The 23,102-nt window shown below is 41.1% G+C and overlaps 1 protein-coding gene and 1 long non-coding RNA gene across 2 annotated transcripts in view; both read left to right on the forward strand.

The window, feature by feature from the left end:
• Positions 1 to 23,102, forward strand: part of TMEFF1 (transmembrane protein with EGF like and two follistatin like domains 1) — a 119,669-nt gene that overhangs the window by 6,985 nt on the left and 89,582 nt on the right. The window lies entirely within an intron of this gene.
• On the forward strand, positions 12,623 to 23,031 carry LOC136009315 (uncharacterized). Its single transcript, XR_010610494.1, has 3 exons — positions 12,623 to 12,690; positions 12,783 to 12,814; positions 22,967 to 23,031. It is a non-coding gene; the product is annotated as an uncharacterized LOC136009315 (long non-coding RNA).

The following is a 23,102-nucleotide window of genomic DNA, read 5'->3' on the forward strand; positions in this document are numbered from 1 at the left end:
TTTGGCGAGTGTCCACAAAGCAGGTAGTAGCAGTAGTTCCCAGAATAGCAACAGCTGTAACGATTGGGGAAATAAAAATGCTGATGTTGAATAAGGATCTGTTCTTCTGATTCTAGCCTACTGCTTATCCTCCTTGATAAGTCCATACAGAAACTGTGGAACGAAAGTGGAGGTAGAAGACGATGTTGGCATTTTTGAGGTGAAAACCTGTCTTTTTCTAAGTAGTCTGTAATATTCAATAGAGCTGAAGACCAAGAAAGTTTTTTATAAATGATTCTTGAAAAATCATTCTATTCCAAGAATAGCTTTAGATAATAAGAAAATTATAATTAAATAATGTGCTGTAAGCTAAATAGTTCTCTCTAATTGTTGTAGTTTATTCTTAGGTCATCTTGAAATTCTAACAATTTAGAAATACAAGAAGAAAAAGAGAGACAGTGGAGTTGTATTTTGTGGAGCTCCCAAGCGTGTAGAGAAGGACTTGTTTGGCTAAATCAGTCCATAGGAAGTTTTATTTTATGAAACCATTTCTTGTTAAAATGGGTTTTATCTGTGTGGTACTTTTCTTCCAGAAAAGGATAGGAAGAAAGAGACCAAATCTGGCTAGAAGTAAGTTCAGCAATCAAAAGTGTGATCTGATCAAGTTAAAGTTTCCTGGAGAACCTTAAATCTGTCCCCTTGTCTTGATGAACAGCTACAATGTATCCTGAATTCTAATTTAGCTCACAGGCGGCTTCAAGGGTATCTGACAGCAGGATTATTTCATCCTTTATCATTAGGTAAGTATCTAGTGGTGCCATTAGTTGTTTAAGTATTTCGAGTTCCTGGCTTATATGTTCTCCTATTTGTTTGTCTGTTTGTTTGGTTTTTAAAAGGAAAAAATACCAGGTCATCATTTTCACTTCAAGATTCTTCCCAGGGAACTTCTGTCCTCTGTGGAGTGGGGAGCAAGATGCCAGTGAAGATCTTTGCTAGGAATGTACCTAGAAGACTTCTGTTCTTGCTGACCCGGTTACATCCCCAGACCTGGCTGGATGGGAGCTGGGACACCCCAGGCTCCGCATTCATTTGCATATGTGCAAATGTGCATATGTGTATATGTTCACGTTTGCTGATGTGAATTTCTCTGTTTGAGAGAGCAATCTAGTGTTACACTGATATTAATGTTCATTTTTTTCAAGTTGCTCTAAAGATGCCTCACTGGTCATAGTGTGGTTTGTGAGGAGGTGGTGTTTGACAATCAAATTGGGATTTATTTTAGGATAATTTAAACTCTCATTATAGCAGACAATTTCTAAGGGCTGAAAAGACGGGACTTCTCTGATAATAGATTATGTGTTGCAGCAACAGTGTTTAAAGGATCTAGTTCAAAATAAAATTAAATCCTTGTAATACCTCCCTTTTTACTTAGTATTATAAAAATAAATTTAGTTGCAATTACAGTCTTGAAACACCCACATTATATAACCGTGTACAAGCTGGCAGGATCCTCATCCACGCTTCAGAAATAGTGTTAATTAAGACCAGCAGGAAAACATGTGAAAATGAAAGAGAAGAAAATCAGGGACAAGACAGAACTGTCAGTAATTTCTCTGAAGGGAACTGGCTTCTCTTGGTAGGTGCCAGCTCCTCCCATAGCCTGTTTCTACCAGGCTGAGACCTCACTGTGCTCCTGTATATCTTAAATAGGTGCAAAGCTCTCTGTGCTTCCTTAAGATGCATAAGAGCATCCTGTGGGGTGCAGCTGAAGAAGAGGACCGGTATGATGTTCATAACAAACAGATGAAAGAGTGCTCAGGACATGAAACTATTTGTCTCAGGTCTGGTCTGGGGGCCTCCTGGAATCCTGCTCTGCCTGGATGCAAAGTCTTTGTAGGCAGCCCCATTCCAGCTGCCTGGCTGGCTAGCAGGTAACAGCCGGCTTCCTTGAGGAAAGGCCCCGCGGCATCTCTGCCTCACACCAATCTCACGGGATCAATGTGGAAGCAGATGGGGTGAATGGGGGTGGCCGGGTGAGCCAGAGAGCTGGGTCTGTGCAAACTCCAGTTAATCTACCCTTGATCTCCGTAGCGTGCTCAAGATGAACTCAAAATGCTCAGCTTTTGGAGCTCCAATTGCTTCTCCCCATATCCAGCCCTGATTATTTCCCAGACTGGCACGTTTCCACCCAGCTTCAGGAGTTTGACACATTTCAATGTTCACCTACTGCTGACCTAAAAATCCTGTTTGAAGAGGTGCTTAACTGGTCTCAGTTATTAACTCATGTGAGTGCTGCATATGATGATGGGAGGAAAAACACACAGCCCCCAGTGAAATCATGCTGTCACAGCTACTTGCATATGACTATAGAAAAGCTTCTATAAACGCACGTATTTCAGCAATGAGAAAGTGCTCTGTTGATTAAATCTGAAGCATAGAGAGGAGTTTGTTGTACCTTGCATGAGTTTTACTTGCTCTCCTATTCAGAGACTGTTTCACATGCAGTTTCAGATATGAAGAGTGAAGTATTCTTCACATATGAAGAATGAGTGACTAGATAATTGTCATTTGCAGAAGTTGCTATATTTCCTTTAATATTTTAAACCAAGCAAGTATCTTAAGAAAAGCAGCATAAAAGCTTGAGATAAAGGCTAGGTAAAGGTGTCAGTATATGTGTGGAAAATGCCCCGAATAGTCAGGGCATTCAAAATGAGTGAATGCTTTTGAAATTGTAAGTTGTAATCCTTAAGGGTGTCCATAAAACACAAGGCCAAGATATAAAGTCTTCAGCTGGTTGAGGGAGACAGCTCAAACAGCATTTTCAACAGGTATTTCCTGTACCTCTTACAGACATTGACCTAAACTGCTCTGTGAGGCAGAGTTCCTTCTCCCTGTCTTGGTATTTCCGTAGAAAGTTAGATGAAAATTTGTGGCTGGGTAGCAGTGTGTCGCTTTAAAACTCAGGGAAGCACTGCTCTAATTAAATGTTTACAGTTTGCTAATTAGTATTGACTCGGACTGTGTGCTGCCTTTATCTGATGCCTCTGGGAGGGAAGAGGTCGGGATGCTGTGCCAAATGGGGGACAGAGGAGAACAGCAGAGAATCCTTAGGCTAAGGGAAGAGAGCCCCCTCCGCAAGCGATACCGCCATGTGCAGTGGTGGGCAGATGAACTGTTACTCTCATAAAGCACCATTTCCCTCCAGCAGCTTTTCCTTGATTTCATCCTCTACAGAAGTTTACCTAGACAATTCTGCGAGGCAGAGCTCCTTTTCCTTGCCTTGATTGGAAGTATAACTTTATGGAAGTATCATTTCAAGGTTATAAAACTGAAAATAAAATAGGCAAACTCCTGTTGAGGTTATAGAAACTCTTTCTCTTCTAAAACATGGGTTGGGAAGGCAATTTATTTCATTGTGTTTCTTCTCTGTTTAACTCAAAGGATGTCCTTTGCTTGTGTGGATGTTTACACCTACAAAGAATGTCTTTGCGAAAATAGTTATGTGTGTTTGAAATGTGCGAAATTGGTTCTGAGCTTTAAGAAATACTCTTTTTCACATCAGAAACTAGTGTCTATGGTAGGGATGAAACAGAAAAGTTGGCTAGGAAACACAAAGAACAGCTGCCTATTTTTTTTAAGTGAGAAGAGGTTTATCATTATCTCGATGCTCTTTGTTAAAACCTCTGTCTGTAATATAAGGGAGTTATCCAGGTGAGAGAACACAACCTCCACATTTGCAAGCGATATTCATGCTGCTGGCTGAGTAAACAAAGAGGATCACTGGAACCAGACTCCGAATTTGAGTGTTTTGGGTGATTTATCTACCAGATGGTAAATGCAGCCCAATGTAAAAAATTAGTCTGGGAGCAGGGAATCAATCATCCAGCACACTGATCAGCAAAGGGATTTGGGTGTTACAGCAGAAAAATTAATGAGCTGGCAATCCACTGCAGAGCAGCATTAAAACAAAAAGATACTACACTGTAATAAAAGTCTTCACCCAGAAGACAAAAGAGATGAACACGCTGCTTTATTAGACAATTGATAAACCTAATCTAAAGCAGAGTATTAGATACCAAAACCATATATTATTCAAACATAATGATTAAAAAGTTCCATATCAAAATCTGGAAATCAGAGGTAATTTAGGAAAGTGAAGTTTTTCACTGCTTTCACATTTGTTTCCCGAATACATAGGCTCTTCTGTCATAGTATTAGTATTAGTATTCTCTGTTATAGTAATAGATATTTCTTTGCTATTTAAAGTCACAGTACAGTGCATTCAGAATTGCCTAATGAAAGATTATAAGATACCAATGGTAGCTTTATGTCACAATTATATCTTTCTATAAAGATCTTGAAAATGTGTCCCTAGACCCTTTCAGTTACTCAAGCTACAAGAGCATAGAAGGCTACAGAATAGCTTCGTCACCAAAAGCGCTTCATGACTTTTCTCTGATTCTTCATGGGAAGCCATTGAGTCTCCATTTAACAAAGACTAAGAAAAGGTGGCTTCTGTCCTCAATTTCCACTTTATAAGGTGTTTTTTCTTGGGTTTTGTTTGTTTGTTTTTGTTTGTTTTATATTATTCTAAGGATTAGGTGTAGGTTAGGCTCTTTGGGAAATGACACTATGTACAGGTTCCTTCTGCAGGGAGGAAGGGCAGCAGCAGGGTCTGGCCATGCTGGTGTGAGGCCACTTGACACAGCTGGAAAATCTATCTGTGGGTCCCCTTTCAAGCCTGAGGCATCAAAGTTACTCCTGTGACTGCAAATAGCTGAAAGAAGTAGGTCGGAAGATACCTCTTTTCTACTGTGGAAAGCTACCTGAAGCTGTTCTTGTGTGTCCTCTGTGGGTAACCACTTTTACTTCTGAAAGCAGCCGAGGAAATAAGAAACCTTAATGCCATACTGTCCTCTCATGCTGGCCTTTTCTTGTTTGGTTTTTTTCTCGGGGGTGGGAATTCTAGGCGTATGAACAACTAGCAAAGCACATACCAAAAATCTCCAGTGTCCTTGTACACCATGCGAATGTAATCCCCTAATTGTCTTTCACTTCGTATTTCCTGTTTGTGTGTTTTATGGGGTTTTTTTGGTTGGTTGATTGGCTGGTTTGGGCGTGTGTGTGTTGGCTGCTTTTGTTTGGTTTTCTGTTTTAAATGACTCCTGGATCAAGATTTCTACAAACATAAGGGAAAGGAGCTGATGGTCTGACTACTAGAGTGAAGCCACTACCTAAGGAGTTTTTCCAGAAGCACTAAACACTGCTTAAAATCAACAAGAGATCTTAGATTATGGTCGCTGTGAAAAACAGATTTCTCTAGGTACATAGCAAGCAGTAAGAACATGTAAATATGAGTTTTATACAACTCTACAGGTTAGGGATGTAGGAACAATGATTTTTCCATTGAGTTGCAGGAACTGCAGCCAAGTCCATACCAAAGTAATGGACTCCATTGCCTACGTTTCTCTGAGCTGCAAAGACGTGTTTGCCTTAAAATGAAAAAGTAGTTTCTGATGATGTTCTAGATCACACTTAGGTTAAGTATAATCAGGTTAAGGCTAACCAAGTTCAGCCTGGGTGTAAATAGGAACTGTACCTCAGTCAGCGTGTATCTCAGGGCTGAAATTGGCCTTTTATTTTGTTTCAGGTGTATGGGTGTGAGAAAAAGCAGAATGTAGTCATGTGCATATTTACATGTACGGTTTGGGGTCTTTTTCTCCTGCTATATCCATTTTGGATGTGTACAACACCCTAAAAGATGTGTAAAGACTGCGGCCTGAGGGTGCTGGTGGCCCTGCATTCGAACAGAAATTGAGGATTACATTCAAGTTGACAGTGATACAGTGTCTGTCAGTGCCACAGCAGCGAGATGATTCAGATCAGGGGTGATAACTTGCCTATGATGCTGGTCTTGTGCCCCTCCTCACCCTGTCCCCCTGGCTGGACTGACTGTACCTTTGGGAGGAAGGGGTTCCACTCCTTGCTCACTTGGCCAGCTGTGGGAGGACACCTGGCAAAGTCAAGATGTCCTTTGCAGCCTCTAGGGAAGGGCAGAATGACAGCCAGCAAGTCAAAGTTCCTTGATTCTCTGCTGTAACGCAGGTAATAACAGCTAATTTATGGCAATTAGGAAGTCTCCCTCAAGAGCTGTAAGCTGACACTGGGTGCATTTTGGCAGTGTCCACTAGCTGTGCTCCTCGGCCTCAGGAACCACAGGGAAGACAACTCGTGAGCCGGCTAATCCGCCGTTACATTTGCCGAGGGAATCCCCAGCAGGGAACCGTGAATAATTTCCACCTGCTTCATGCTGCCTGAGTGGCACAACGGGAACAGAGGGAGATGGATGAATACATTGAAGGAGAGGCAGCCTCCTGTCTGTCCTCTAAATAAAGCTTGTTTCTTAGTCTGAAATGCTGGGCATCCCGGCTTTATCCAGCTTTTTGGTGAGGTGGGCTGCGGAGCTCCGAGTGAGCTGGAGTTTGTCAGTTCTCTGCAAACCTGGCAGCTCTATCAGCTCTGCAACAGCCATTGCTGTGTGAGACGATGAGGCAGGAGGGTGTGCCTTGCTGTATGGATGTCATGCTGTAGCCCGACTTTAAGCTCCCAGCCCCTGAAACTCCTTTCAAGGATGGCAAAGGGGGTGAACGGGAGCTTTGGGAATTGTGTTTCTCCTGTCAGGATAAACAAGGAGGCAGAGAGGAATTATGAGCTATAGATTTGGCTGACAAGAAGTCACAAGGGAGAAAAACGTATTTCAGTAAGCTGAGTGGCTCCTCGGTGGTGATTTGTTTTTTAGAAGCACAATATAGTTAAAGTTTGAAAGGAGTGGAGCTGGTGGCTCAGGTCCTTCCTGGTTTTTGTAACCTACTGGAATTACCGGAATTCATTAAGAAACCTGAATGATCAACCGGGGGCTTGCTTGCTTGTTTTCTCCCTGTGTCTTTTATGTGGCTGGGTTTTTTTTTTATTCCTTTTCCAGGGTTTTCAGACAGTTTAATTGTGGTTTTGAAAACTACCCCTAAATAGCATAGTGTATGGGTGCTTGGAGGAGAAAGTTTATGCAAACCTAATTATACTTCAGCACCATTCATACTGCTTATGTTTCAGGCATATTACCCTAGAGTTAATTTATTTCCTTTCTCTGTATATAAAATGGGAATCTAATGCTATTTTTACAAAGTCATATGTAACATAAGAATGCACTGCAATGATTTTTTAATTTATAGGTCTGTTAGAGGATTTTAATGAGGCTGAACTGCAAGAGGGGACTGAGGTTTCTGTATTAATTTGGAAACTACCAGATTTAACTGTTACATTTTAATCTCTTGCATGGAAAATACTCTCTTGTTGGAATTAGCTTCTATATCGTATTCTGAAAATAAAAAGGCACTTTTTCTATTTAAATCAGTAACTACTCAAGATATTTCTATAAATTCTTGATTTTGGTATGGATTGGCAGGGTCTCTGGGAACACAGAGGTATGGTGCCCTCTAATTAAGTTTTGAAGTGTATCCTTATTGTTTCCTTGAAAACGTCTGTAGCTGTAGAACATTCAGTGCTGGCACTAGAATCTTGCAGACCACAAATATGGCAGCAGCCTTCAATTTGTATTTATTTATTTGTTTCTGCTGGGTAACACCTTTTCAAGTACGTCAATGTTTCATTTCCTGTATCTAGTTAATTTCTGTAACTTAGAAATACGTATTTCTTTCTGTGCTTTTAAGTAGAAAGGTAATGTTCCCACAAGAGAGCTTGCCGTACACACTGACAGTCCGTCATCCACACGGCTGGAAGAGATCTCCCATGGCATCGAGCCTCCTTGGTCATTATTTCTGCATTCAAGCCTACTCCTCAGAATCACCCATTTTGTTTCTCACTGAACTCTGTACTGTTTGCTTAATCATGTCTTACCAATGGAATTTAAAAAGCTTAATATGCAGGTTTAGAATTTTGTTTAAAAAACTTGATATGCAGCTTATATATAGAGAGAGATATATATAATTAAGGTAGTAGAAATTAGGGACATTCTTGTACATATTCTTACAATAATCTTTCTCTTATAACTTGTCTGCTTAGAAATTTCCCACCTCAGGAAGATAACCCGTAACTTTTTTGGATGTGTTTTGAAAGATCTCTGAAACTTACACGTGGACAAAACTAGCCTGAAAATGGCTTTATATCTTTTTGGTGTTAATTAGAGCTGAAGTTTGGGTGAAAACTTGGATGTTAGGAAAATAGTGAATTAGAGGACTTATATTTTTAAAATAGAATTTGATATATTTAATGAACAGCTTCCACTGCTGTGAATTATTGTATCCTGCTTGAATTGCTTTGAGAAATAAAGCATCCAGACAATGAGAAATGGCCAATTAGTGAATACAACTGGAAAATCTGATTTGAGCAACTTGCCTAGCATTGCAGAAAAACATAAAAAGATTACATTTGCTTGAATAATGTTAATTCAGGAATCTTCTTGTTTCTGAGTATTTGCTCTTTTATTCTTTTATTATGTCTTTGCTTTTCCTTTAAGGAAAAAACTAACAAACACCCTCCCCCCCACCCCAAACAACCCTACCCACTAACATCTACCGAAAATACAGATAATTCATAGGGTGGACTGTGGCTGTGAGGAAGGTTAAAACCATTATATCTTCTGACTTGAATTAGCGGTATAATGGGTACCAGTGAAATTAGTTGCTGTGAACTAGCCAGAATGTTTCTATATTCTTACTGAAAAGCAAAGACTTAGCAACCCTGGGATCCTGTGGTTTCCAGTGGATGTTTTTCCACCATCCTTGCCTCTTCCACTCTGTGGTCCCTCTCCTCCAGCTTTCTTTGTGGCCCTCTTTCCTTCTCTGGTGTACCTGCCAGCTCTCTTTGCTCCATAGTCAGTTCTCAGCTTTGTACTCAAACTGTTTTCTGCTCTTGGGCAAGGAGACCGCTGAGACCATACAAATATGACAAATACACAAGTTTGCCAGCACTGATTCTGAAGCCACAGCTCACCTGGGACATCATGAAGAAGGTGTCTGTGGAATAGGAAGCCTGTAACCAGTTTTGCTGGTGGCATGTAAGGTAGACCTCTTCTAGCGGCTTAACATTTCAGGTGGATTGGATGTATTTTCACATAGCAGACTACAATGGTTTGAGCTTCGGAAATCATACCTCGTTCACTGCACCTTGTATCTCAGCTTGTGCATGAATAATGTGGAAAAGCTCAAACACCTTAATGGAAAAAAGGTACAGTTTTGTAACTGAAAAAAAAGACAAAACATTGTATGTGCCCCAACCTCATTATTAAAAACTACACAGCTGGAAATTTTCTGTGAAAACAGTAAGTCTGTGTGCTATAAATAACTTAAAATGTGATCTTATGATGAAAAATATTATACTGTTAACTAAAAATACAGTTCTCAGCTCTGTGTATTATTGCAATTTTAGAGGTAGCAAGTTACATTAAAATCAAAGAACTCCACCTTAACTTGAAAATATGTTCACAAGTTAGAAAATGCCAGCATTCTGGACTATCTGACTCAGTATCTCAGATAAGTCAAATACCCTCAGTTTGATGGGGATGTTTCTGAGATTCCCTCACAACTTAACTTGCAGAAACTGTGTACAGTTTTTAATTCCAGGCTGAGTAATCTTGTGTCGTGGTTTAAACTGAGCCACACAGCTCGTTCACTCACTCCCCCCCCTCCTTTCTCCCTTTTTCTTTCCTTTCCCCCCTCCCCACCCCCCCCCACCCCACCCCCCCCCAGCTCCAGGAGGGATGGGGAGGAGAATCAAGAGAATGTAACTCCCACAGGTTGAGATAAGAACAGCCCAGTAACTAAGGTATAACACAAATCACTGCTGCTGCCACCAATGATAATAATGATAAGGGAAAATAACAAGGGAAGAGAGTACAATACAACTGCCGAATGAGTTCTATCCCCACCCCCCCGCCAAAGAAAGCCCGTACCCTTCCGAGTAACTCCCAGTTACCTCCCTGGGCATGACGTGCTGTGGTATGGAACACCTCTTTGGTCAGTTTGGGTCAGGTGTCCTGTCTCTGCTTTCTCCCAGCCTCCCCTCATCCCCAGCAGAGCATGAGGCTTACAAAGTCCTTGGTCAGCGTAAACATTACTGAGCAACAACTAAAACCATCGGTGTTATCAGCTCTCTTCCCAGACTGAGAGTCAAAACACAGAGCTTGCACCAGCTACTAAGAAGGAGAAAAATCGACTGCTACTGCTGAACCCAGGACAGCTTGCCTATTTCTTGTTACGGAAATAAAACCAGTACAGGTGCAACAAGTATTTGTGCTATTTATCTCATAGAAAAATAAGCTGAATAGTATTGTTAGGTAACACTGGAAAATACTTTTTCAGATCAGGAAGGAAGAGTTACAGAGTTTGGTTTTTTGGAGGGTGTTGATTTTGGTTTTGATTTATAAATGTGACAGAAATCCCAATTTAAAAGTAAGGTTTTACAAGCCTATGTATTGAGTTGACCTTGCCCAGGGTTTCAGACTGCTGCTCCTGGCTGTGTATCCCACCACAGACCTTGTCCTACCTCATCTTTCAGTGCACCCTGCTCTCAACTGGGTCACCTCACTAAAAGGTAGCAGAACATTAATGCAGAAAAAAGTGGCTGTTTTCTTTCTCAGTGTTACTGCTGGCTTAGTGACTGTTTTGATAAGTACCAGACATGACAGGGCCACGAAGTGGAGAGCAGGGAGATATAATGAGGAGATGTGCTGCCCCATCCCCATCAGCACCAGTGAGCTGCCTGCAAAACCATATCCTTGCTGCAGGAACTCCTGCCAACTCTTTGCTGCCTGGCCAGTGGAGTGCTGTAGCCAAATAGGAAGATAAGGTCTTTAGGAAGAAGTTTGTACCTCTTTGCTTGGCTAGTGAGGCCATACATGTATTTGACTTATAGGAAGAATTTTTCCTGGTATTTCTCTGTGAAAACGCATCACGTATTTAGACTAGCACTTCCTCCTGGCCTCGACAGACTTGCTGCAGCCATAGATAGATCTTGTTGCTATAGATTTTTATCACAATGTTGGAATTACAAATTTCAGTATTTGTCTTTCTGCATAATGGGGAGAAAACTGATGGAGTAAAGATGTGGTCTTTCTGAAATGGGGAGTAGTGTGTGTGGGTGCATAATCAGATTGCCAGGGAAATTTCCTGCAGATTTCCAGCGCAGCTGAAGTCTGCCAGACAGAAAAGGTTTGTTCCCTTTTCCAGAGTCTTACACAGGCAGTACAGAAGCACTGTGTATGATTCATTTTCTTGTTTAATCTGCCTTGTTCCTCATGTTACACTTCACTAAATATATTTACTTTTATTTCTGCCATTCCACATGACAGAATTTATCTGCAAGAAGGAATTTGAACTGCAAGAAAGGTTTTATAGACAGAGTGAAGCAGCAAAGCATGAGGCAGGAATCTAATGCAAGATGTTAAGCACTGTCTTTCCCAAAATCGAGGCGCAATTAAACTTCTTATTTTACTAAAGAACTTGAAACCTGTAAAGTAATATGGTAGCATAATAGGAAGTAGCTTTTAATGAGTTTATGCAGTTATTGCGAGTTAAAAACAGCTGCGTGTTTGCCTAACAAAATACTGGGAATACATTATCATTAAATGGTGGTGGTGATGCAGTCACAACAATGGCAATATACATAAGCCTCTCAGAGCTATTAAATTTACTGTATCTTCTATGAGGGACAAAAACAAGCAAAGAAAGCAAGACACAGCTGTAGGGAAAAAAAACCCCACAGGGTTCCAACAAGAAAGTATGGGAGCTAACAAAAAAAGCAATCAAGTTCGCCTTGAATGGCAAAACCAAAACAACCCCAAACAAAACAGCCCCAAACAAAACAAAAATAAACATTCTAGCAAAGAGGAATCCTCTTTTTCACAGTTAGCATCTCTGGAAACGTGCTTGGTGGGAGATTTTAATCACCTAATCAAACAAGTAATAGAAACGTTAATGATTTCTAACCTGCTGAAACTTAGCGCCTCTTGGGGTCTGCTTCATCATCTGAATGTACAAGATCTGCATCTGCCAGTTTGGCTCCTGAGCACAAAACTCAAGGAAAAGCAGGCTATTTCTGAGAGAGCTGTGTTGTACCCTTCCCAGTTTAGCAAGACAGTAGATTTGAAACACTGCATAAAATATACAGGTTTTATTCCCTTGTTCTTATGGAAGCAGCCTTCCCAGGCACTGGACAGTAGGGAAGCTGAGGACATGGCAGCTGTACCATCTTTCTACCCTGCTCCTCCCTGCAATCTGGTTTCGCCTGTGTATTTGGCCTTGGTGTCTTCTGTCACAGCACAGGCCATAGATTAAGATATCCAAGAGTACCAGTCCATGGTGTACCTGGGTTGTTACTGGCTACCAGTGGCATGTCAAGCTATTGACCACTACCGTTTGAACCTGGCAGTCCAGCCAATTTGCAGCTGATCTGTCTGCCCCACCTGGATTTCATCAGCTTAAAAAGGACAGTGCTGTGAGAGATAGTATCAGAAGTCTGAATATATTTTACCTCTGCTGCTTTCCCTTCAGACTCTTCCTCCATGGAAGAGAGTGAGTGGAGTCAAGCACGATTTGCTCTTAAATACGTGCTGGCTACCCCTGCTAGTCTTCTCCTGCTTGTCTTTGGAGCTGGAATTACAAGAGGATGTTCTTCAGGAACTTTCCAGGGGCAGAGGTGAGGCTGACCCACTGATTGTTCTCTGGGTCCCCTTCCTTGCTTGTCCTTCAATAAGATGGGAATAATGTTAGCTTTTTCCTTATCATCAGGGACCTTCTCCTGTGACCTCGATTTTTCCCAGGTAATTGGCAACAGCTTCACAGGTGATTGACAACAGCTTCACAGTCACATCAGTCACCTCTGTCAGATCCTTGAGTGAAACATGGCCTGATGGATCTGAACATATCTGCTTTAAGTTGTCTCTAACCTATTGCTGCTTTGCTGTTTGGCTGGCTCCCTGTTTTCCAAGCAGGGTTGATACTTGCTGGGACTTGGGAGCAGGTTTTGCCTACAAAGGCTTGTAAGAAAGGCCACTGTGTGCTTCAGCCTCTTTGGTGGCTGTTGCTTGTCTCTTCCCCATCCATCATCAGCCTCGCATTTTTCCTGACCTTCCTCTTACAAATATCATTCTGGTAGAATTGTTTGTTTTTAACCTCAGTGTCCCCCGCTAGCTCAGTCTGTTTCTGTGCCGGAGTGCCTGAGCAATGCTCTTATTCTCGTCCTGTCTCACCTGTCTTTATTTGCTCTTGTGTGCTGCCTTTTTGTGTTTTCAGCTCATTAAGGCTCTTCTCAACCAAGCAGGCACTCTGCCAGACAGGTGAAGTCAAGGCAGGGAACAGTCAGAGCCACATAAAGGTGTATTTGTGAAAAATATGACTTTTCTAAAGGAGATAGGTTTAGGCCGAAGAGGGCCAGGACTTTAAAATTAGATGTAGTGGTGTCCTTGTTTGTCCAGGAAGAGGACATTGACTGTAAGGATATCAGGGTGGGGGAAACGCCAGACTGTCCATGCTGCTTCGTGGCAATTTTTTCATTTCATGCTAAACTTCATGTTACTGCAGCCTCATTGCTACCAAGGCAGTTGTACATAATTCACTGTGTAGAGTCAAAAGTGGACAGGGCAGCAGGAAAGTGAGGAGAGCAGAGCTTTCTGAGGAAACGGAAAAGTTGTGTCTGCCTATGTAGGAAGTGTCCACTGAAGGTTAGTGTGGAAGGGGGGTTGGAAAGGGTAATTGGCTGGATGTCAGAAAAAGTGTGGCAGGATGGCAGGTGAGGAAAGTTATTCCTCAGAGAAGAGAGATTTGAAGATTAAAAGATCAGGAGGAAGAGTTCATTATTAACTCTGGGTCAAGTGGCTGAGGCAGGCTAAAACAAGCAAGAAAGGAAAATCTTTAGTCAGAAGTGAATGAAGATTAGAATTTCTTGAGTTCAAGATAAAAGTTAAAGAAACAGGAAGAGGCAAATATAAGAACAGAAGGAATAGCTAAAAAGGGAATTTGGAGTCATCAGCTTGGAAAGAAAGAGTAAAAGTCCTCCTGGCTTCAGAAAAGGAGAGAGCAAGGGGTGAAAACAGGAGCCTTTCCTAGCTACTGGGGAGCAAAACTGGATCATTGTGAGATGTTGTGGTTTAAACCCAACCCCAAAGCTCGTTCACTCACTCCCCCCCCCTTTTTTTTCCTCCCTCTTTCTTTCCTTCCCCCCTCTCACCCCACTCCCCTCCCTGCTCCCGGAGGGATGGGGAGGAGAATTGAGAGAATGTAACTCCCACAGGCTGAGATAAGAACAGCCCAGTAACTAAGGTATAACACAAATCATTGCTGCTACCACCAATGATAATATTGATAAGAGAAAATAACAAGGGAAGAGAATACAATACACCGAAGGAGTTTGACACTCCCCTCCCCCTCCCCGCCCCCCCCCCCCCCCCCCCCCAAGAGACACCGTGCCCTTCCGGGTAACTCCCAGTTACCTCCCTGGGCATGACGTGCCGTGGTATGTAATACCTCTTTGGTCAGTTTGGGTCAGGTGTCCTGTCTCTGCTTCCTCCCGGCCTCCCCTCATCCCCGGCAGAGCATGAGACTCACAAAGTCCTTGGCCAGAATAAACATTACTGAGCAACAACTAAAACCAATCGGTGTTATCAGCTCTCTGCCCAGGCTGGAAGTCAAAACACAGAGCTTGCACCAGCTACTAAGGAGAAAAATGGCTACTGGTGAACCCAGGACATGAGAGAAGAGGCTATGGGTGGTTGTGAGGCAGGATGAAGTGAGGAGGGCACTGCAGTGAGAGCATGGGCAGCAACCAGGGTCTTGGAAAAACAACTGGAGAAAGGGTATCAGTAGAGGAAGAGAATAAAGGGTAACACTGCATCTAGGTGAGGAATTGGCAGAGTGTGAGAAAAAGTATATTCATAGGAAAGAGAAATACACCAAAGATTTCTGGAAACCCCCCCCGCAAAGCCCTCCTACATCAGGAAGCAGGAGAGGGGAAAACTGTTTATCAAAAAATCTGATTTCTTTATTCTTTTTTGTCTTTCTTAAAACAAACAAACAAACCAGAAAAACAAACCTTCATCCCTGCTAGTGCATCTTTATCTAAATTCTGTTATCAGTTCCTGTGGTTTCCATTTTGAAATATATACATGTTCCCTGCTTAACAGACTGTAGGGAAAATGACAGATTAATCTCTTAATCCTGAAAATATGTATGTACGTAATTCTGCAGTCATATACTTATGTTCTTAACTGTTTTGTTAGATCAGAACCGGAGTGCTCAACTGCTTTAAGTATTGAAAACGAAGATGCTTTCAAAAGGATTTAACACTGTTTCAGACTTAACAGATTTAGATACTAGATGAAGAATACTTAAAAAAGCCTCAACCCTGAAAGGCACACATAATTTTTAATTTGCTCTGATATCTTTGTACAACTGCAAATTCCATATATTTATCATTCATGGATTTTCAAAGCTGAAGTTAATTATTTAATGCTTACCAGTACCTTTGAAAATCTCCTAATTAATTTCAGAAAAAAGTTATGTCCAAATCCCAAATTAAGAGACATGCTGCTGGACCTAATCTGCAGTGACTGGATCAAGTCTTTAAATTAAAACCAGCTAGGCATTTTTCCAATTTGGAATCAGAAATATGGAACATGCCCAAGCTGGTTTTTGTCTTTATCATTCATATCTAATTAATTCAAAACGTTTGATTAACAATTTTTAATTGAGATTTTTCATTGGAACATCTATTTGTGCTATTTAAAAAGAAATTATAATTGTCAGGGTTTTCTGAGCATACTCTGATTTCATTCCTAGAGTTCCATATTAAAATGGCTGAGGTTGATATGACAAAAGTTTATAATTAATTTTTGCATCATTTCCTTATATGTTGCAAACTTTTGATGAAGAAAGTTAGACTGGTGACAAAGAAACTGCACCCTTTTCTTTCTCCAATTAATATTGTTTGTAGATGTGGAATCACCTTGCTGTTTAGTACAGACATGAGTCATACTCTGCTCCCATAATTTTTACTCTGTGCTGTGAGGAAGACAGAGCAAGTGCTCTGGTGGTGTGCTGAACTTGTACACGTAGCGATTTTGATGTTAAGGTTGTCCCTGGGACAAGATGATTTAGGATGTCTGACAGTTGGGTTTGACAGAAGCGCTTGGCAGCTGGATAACAGTGCAATAGTGCTGGACACACTATCGTGTTATGTATGTATATATTTTTTGTAAGGCTGGATGAAACACATGGTCTTGTGCTTATAAAGGTATGTTCTCCATGTAGTGTGCTCCTGTAGCAGTATCCTAGAGTAGCAATAGTATTACTCGTGTACCAATGCCCACAGAACTACTACTATAGAAAGAGTATGCTGTCAGAATTACAGCTGAAGAAATAATGTGTGTTTTTGAGCAAGAATACTTCTGGTAACATCTTCATGAAAAATAGTTTTGCAGCCCTTGGGAAACAGCTTTTTGCTGCATTCAGCAACTGTCCCATCCTCTGGCAGCAGCCCTGTGCACAAGAAACATTCCAGCATCTTCAGCTTTTCACAGTGGGCACAACGTAGAGTTCAGAAACTTCCTCTGCAATCTGTCACTTTCTCAGTCTCTCTTGATGTCATGGATTTCTCTCTGAGATTCTTCTTATACATACAGTGTTTTTCTCTTCTCCTTTTCTTAGCCTTGTGGTATTTCAGTAATTTGGGCTTATGAACAGAGGAGGTAAAGGCAGCCTTTCCACCTTCTTCTTCTAACATGTTGCTGTGACAAGCCCACAGCCTTGTATTGAAGTACGTGGTATTTGAGTACCTGCCTAGGCATTAGAATGATAGCATTTGTCATGTAGGATCCTTCTCTTTTCTCTCTCCATCCCCTGGGGAAAATTGGATGCTGATTATATTGCTATACTTAGTGAGTTTAATAGTGAAGCAAAAGTTGAGGAGCAGGAAGATGCAAACAAGAAAGTAATTGTAGGACCATACTTGTCAAGACTCTTGGGCACTGTAAAACTGAGGTACAGCACTGCTTGTATCTGCAGGAGATGGAGCTCTCCACAGGGATGCTGGAGTATGCCGTCTCTGGTTCTAAGGACCGTCACAAACATCACCACTGGATATGCAAGGGACAAGGTTTTTCCTGGTGTTTGTGTGTTCAGGCATGCTCTGTGTTTGGCCTGGTGCTGTCTTCTTCCTTCCTCAAAACACACCTCTTTCAAGAACAGTTTGTGCTTCATGTCCACTCCTGTTCTACAATTATTTTTTTGCTTTTATCATCTTGCACTGAGGTTGAATTTCTTGTGTCAGGGCAAAGACCTTTTACTGTTCATGAACTGTGTCAGAAACAGTTTTTGCACTCTGTATTTAGCCTAAAGTGACCCAGCTATTGGAAGAGCACAAGAATTTCAAGCAAGATTTTATTTTCTGGTTCTAGGAACAGTAAGGGGAAGACACACTTATTGTTTCCTTGTCTCAAAATCATCCTTGGTCCAGGAGGAATGAAAAAACAAAGTTGTGATTGGACCCATCACTTGTACCCACTGTTGCCTTCAGCTGTTCTGGTTGCCACTTTTAGTCCTACTGTTCAAGCTGCACTGTGAGGTTATTTGAGTCATTTTTACTGACATCCTCTTATTCTCTTCTGAAGTATGCGAAGTATGTGCAGGTACTTAGAGCAGTCAGCATAGATTGATTATAGCTGTATGGGGTGGATATTTAGACAGATGTGATTTTTCAGAGTTGTCTGGCGTGGCCATATCCAGCTTCCTTGAGCGTATTTGTCTTTCCCTCTTTCTGATCCAGACCTCAGAGAGGTCCAGACAAATTTGACTCTCTGTTCAGATTCACTTTGGAAACCACTGTCTTGGAGCTGCAGATTCAATTGTGGAGGTGTTGTGTTTCCCTGCCTCCTCAGCATTGTTTGTTACAAGTATAAATAACAGGCTATATCTGTGTGCAACAATAAGAGAAAGATTTCTTAGCATTTTAAGATAAATGAAGATTTTAACAATAAGCTTGATAGGTTTTCCTACAATTTCTAACAAAACCTAAGGAGAGCTTGTTTCTACACTGAGCACTCTGCCAGTGCTTTAAAAGCACATCAAAATCTGCATCAGTCTAAATCTTAACATTGTAGAGCTCAGAACAGTGCCTCTATAGCCTTAAAGGGGTAAATGGGCAGACACATAATGCCCTGAAGGCTCTTCTCTAGCAGGGCTTTGAATACCCTGTTACTCTACCCAAAACTATCAACCTACATAGACCACAAAAATCACTGATCTTCCATTTTGCAATATTTGTTTTGAGGGGTGACGGGAGTACCAGAGGGCATAGATGTCTAAGACAGGTATGGAATAAAATATAATAGGAGACTTTAAAGACATTCAATACTTTAGTGTTTCATGTTTGTGATGTGGCATTTAGATGCCTTAATTTTTTATGAACTATTGAACTTGCTTTTTCATATGTATTTTTGTAGTATGGAGAAAAAAAAAATATTTGTGAATTTAATTTTGTTGTGGCAAATATCCACAGAGGACTGGTGCAAAAAATGTTTGCTTAGCAGAAAAAGCAAATGTTTTCTTTAGAAAAAAATGGTAATTTAAAAGAAAAGGCAAACAATAGATCAAAATACTAGATCAATTTACAAATATGTGTAGTAAAGTATCCCTTTTTTCTCTATCTACCTCTTCCCTGCAATGTTGTTATGACAAAATAAATGGCAAGTCTGCTGACTTCTCTGGGGGAAAATGTGTTTTTACAGAAATTACGTTGCACAGCAATCCTGTGAGCTTATATTTATTGGGTAATTAACATAGAGTTCCAGTTGATATAAATCATTGTGTCTGGTATATAAGTATTCGATTAATTCAGCTGTCACCAGAATATATGGAAATATACTCATGAATGATATACTGCAGATTGTGTTAAACGTATGATTACAAAAATTAAAGTATTGCAAAAAGCATATGAAGCACTCGGTTTTCAAATGACCTTGTAAAACTAATTGTTTGTGAAAAAAAGTGTTTTTCTGTCTTTGAAAGCCTGCTTAATATTATTTAGTTATTTTATCTCTTTAAAGACAAATTTGAAAGGAATTTGAAATATTTTGTATATTTCTTCCACCTTAATCTCTCACTGAGGATAATAATTTAAAGCTGGGGTTTTGCAGGTAGTCTTTTAAATACTGTCACTGAAAATACACAGTGAAATGGGAACATAGCACTATTGCAGACTTGCAAATTCTGCAAATAATAGCATTTGGATATTTGAATATTGAGCACCTTTCATATAATGCAATTTAGATTAAGGCTGGTTTACAAACATAAGCCTTAGTTAAACTCATTCAAAGCACACGGGTGTGTGTATTACCTTTTTTTTTAAGCCAAGAGAAATTACATTTTTAAATCATCACAGAATGTGAAATGGGAGGAGAAATCATCTGAAATTTAGTTTTAAGGCCAGAAGGGACTGCTATGAACATGTAGCCTAAATTCTGCATGTGTATGGTCTAGACGTTCATTCAGTAATTCTCATAGAAAGTCCTTAATTTCTGGCTGAGCTATAACACGGAATTTAGGAAGACATCCCAAGCTTGATTTTTGAAGACTTGAAAAGGCAAAACATCCTCCAAGTCCTGAGGTATATTGCCACAGTGGTTAGAACTCCTCAGTATGATATGTGCTCCATGTTGCGGCTTTGAATACGTTCAAGCTTCTGCTTCCAACAGCCAAAACTTGTTGTCCTTTTGTTTCCTAAATTAAAGTGCTCCCTGCCGTCAGGAGCCATCTTTCTGCTGAGGTATTTGTAATCAACATCATCAGCTCAGCTCCTGAGCTTCAACTGAGAGAGAGACCACTAGAGCTCTATGCCAGGAATTATGTAGCCTGTTTCCAAATCCCTGACAACCGAGATGTAACTGGTCTTCAATGCGTATGGATGAGTTGTAGGTGCTGTCCTAGGCCACACTGCTACAGATCACCACATGGTTCTGGGGGATGTGATGGCAGACTGTCTCTAGGCAGCTATGCTTAACGTATATGAGATGCTTTGTTCTAACAGAAGCAGCCAAGGTTCAAGAAATATGTGTGGGAGCTTTGTCCTTGAAATTTATAAGTACTGCAGGGCAGAGTTCCTCTGCTACTAGTCCTACGGTGATAGCATTTAATTGCCTAAGGAAAGCTTTTGTGAACTTTCAAGTCATGCTTTGCTGCTCAGGTCTGGGGGCCCCAGAGCACCTTCTGGGGAGCAGAGGAGCTGAGGCAGGTGCTGGTGGCCTATAGCCAGGTGAGAGCTGCCCAAGAGGGAACTGGCACCATAGCACAGCCAGGGCACTTGGGAGAGAATCATAGAATCAACTAGGTTGGAAAAGACCTTTAAGATCATGAAGTCCAAACGTTACCCCAGGACTGCCAAGGCCACCACTAAACCATGTCACTGAGGGCCGTATCCACACAGTTTTTGAACGCTTCCAGGGATGGTGATTCCACCACTGCCTGGGCAGCCTGTGCCAATGCCTGGGCAGCCTATTCCAATGCCTGAGCACACTCTCTGGTGAAAAAATTTTTCCTAATATCCAATCTAAACCTCCCCTGGTGCAGCTTGAGGCCGTTACCTCTTGTCCTATCCTTTGTTAATTGGGAGAGGAGACCAGCCACCTCCTCGTTGAATATTTCTTTCAGGTAGTTATAGAGGGCTGGAAGTGGGGTGCTGTGGGTCTCCTCCACTTCAGCAGATCCTGACAATGACAGGAAGAAGATGCACATGATTTGGGGAAGCGTGCAGCCATGCATGTGCCTGGAAAGTGTCATTGATGTGGCTGAGGAGTCCATCAGAGCTGTGATGTCTCTTCTCTTTGAAAACCAAGGGCAGTTTTCCATGCTTGCACATGGACACGGCAGAAGAAAGCTGACCTTTAAAGAAAAAAGGGAACTTGTCACAAAAGCAGTTGTTGGTGAGGTACAAATAATAATTTTTGTTTGCACGTTACTAATATGATAAAAGCATAAACCTCAGACAATTACGTGTGTTCTTGGGCTTTTAAAAGAGCCAGTTTCACAAAGCCGACAATGCTAATTAAGCTCTGAGGAAAAGCTACTTTCATCGAGTACGCAGATTACATTAAAGTTTTAATTCCAAGTATATTTTATGAAATGCTCAAGTATACTTCACTATTCACAGTCTGCTGGGGGCGGGGGGGGGGGGGGGAAGGGGAGAAGCAAAGTTAAGAGGTAAATTAAAATTTCCACATGCACATCAACAGGTCCATTTATATTTTTTAATTTATCTATGTGTAGAATCAGTTATGGAGTAGCTATGTTGCAAACCACCTCCGGGGGTCACCTAGCTCATCGTGTGTGTGTACGTATACAACCACATGCATATATGGTTATGAAATGAAAAATGAGGATGTTGATGTAAATTCAATATTAGGAAGTGTGGTGGGTTTAAAATAGAAGTAAGAGGACACAAAAGAGAAGAAAACAAAGCCCAGCAGAGGTAAGAACAAATCAGAATGTTTTCAAGGCACAATAGGATGAAAAGAACCCTCTTAACAAAGATATTTTTTGCATTACTATGTGGAAAGAGTAATAAACTGGCAATAGTAGGACTGAAAAGTGCTCAACTCAGGGAAACATTCAATAAATATTTTCTTCTGAATTCAAAAAAAACCCAAATGATACTTGTATATCAAGAAATGGTGAGAACGAGAATGAAATATTTTCTCTTTCAACAGGAATTGGGGAGAATTGTAAACTGTACCTGATGATAATTTTCAGAGAGGAAGTCAAGGAGTTGTTTCAGTCACTATTGCTGAGCTGGAGTAGGCTTGAAAACAGGGATGTTTTGAGGACTCTTCTACCAATATTTCAGAGTGCTGATGGGTTCCTACCCTAGGGAGATGCTTGTTAACCACAGCAGGATGATTTTGCGAGGAGTGCACAGGCTGGAGCAGTGATTGGCTGGGGACACAGCTGTGGCGAGGAGGGCAGCCTGACAGGTTGCGCGTCTAGAACATCTTCATGCCTTTTGATCTAGGAGATAATGTGTAAGCTAAACAGCTCAGCAATCACTTAAGCGGGGTTTTACTTTACAGATTTTGGTCTTATCACTCATCCCCGATCTCTTAGTAGACTTCTAACAGAGTTTCCCTTTTGTGGGGAAGTGGGAATAGGAGTGTCAGTTCCTGTTAGCTACAGGTTTCAAACTCATTTTGGTGACCTCTAAAACCTTTTCCATGACAAAGCTCCTTATTCTACAGCCATGAACATAATTTTTTTTCTTTCTCTTGTTCTTGCCATTGCCATGACTTAGTATTGTGGTATTAAAAGCCCTTTGGGAGTTCGAGCAAGCTTAAGCAACAAGGAGAAAACAGATCACTCTGCAGGTTTGCCTTTCTCTGCAGCATTCACCCTTTCATCTGTTGTATGGCCTGTGAACTTTATTCGGATAAAGACTGTATTTTCTCTCAGACCACTGATAGAATTGTTGAATGGTGTCAGGCTGAGAACATCTATCTGAGCACCTCATTGAAAATGCCCTCACAGAAATAACAATCCCTGACTTACAGTTACTGTTGATTTGGAAGTCAACAAGTGTCACAGATACCTGTGTGTTACTATTTTTTTTAATAATTCTAATTTAACTGCTTTACAAAAGTCTGTTTACCACCAGAGTTACCCTTCATAGAGAAACAGTAATCTCACTGGAGAATACTATCAACTTTGCTGTCTGTCATAAAACTGTTGGTTCACAATAATAAAAATACATAAAGAAACAAAGATGGCAGCATACTCATTTCCTTGCCTGTCTGCTGTTGTGTGATGTTACCTAGAATCAATATCAGCCTAACTTGAATTGTTAGGGGTGTATGATGTGGCATTATTTGTATGAGGAGCTGCATCTGTTACATCTTGTCTCCTGATTAGTTTGCCTTGCTTAATTTTCATTCTGCCAGAGAGAAACAGATTCATCAGCAAGGCTCAACTGGCCCCTGCAAATTGAGCTGGCCATCCATGCCAAAGGAGGACCTGATCAGAGGCCACTGTGAATTTTCTCGGAATTAAAATAGGTTATGTGAGGCAACAGCAAAA

This window comes from Lathamus discolor, chromosome 2 (assembly GCF_037157495.1).
Source record: "Lathamus discolor isolate bLatDis1 chromosome 2, bLatDis1.hap1, whole genome shotgun sequence".
NCBI lineage: Eukaryota > Metazoa > Chordata > Aves > Psittaciformes > Psittacidae > Lathamus > Lathamus discolor.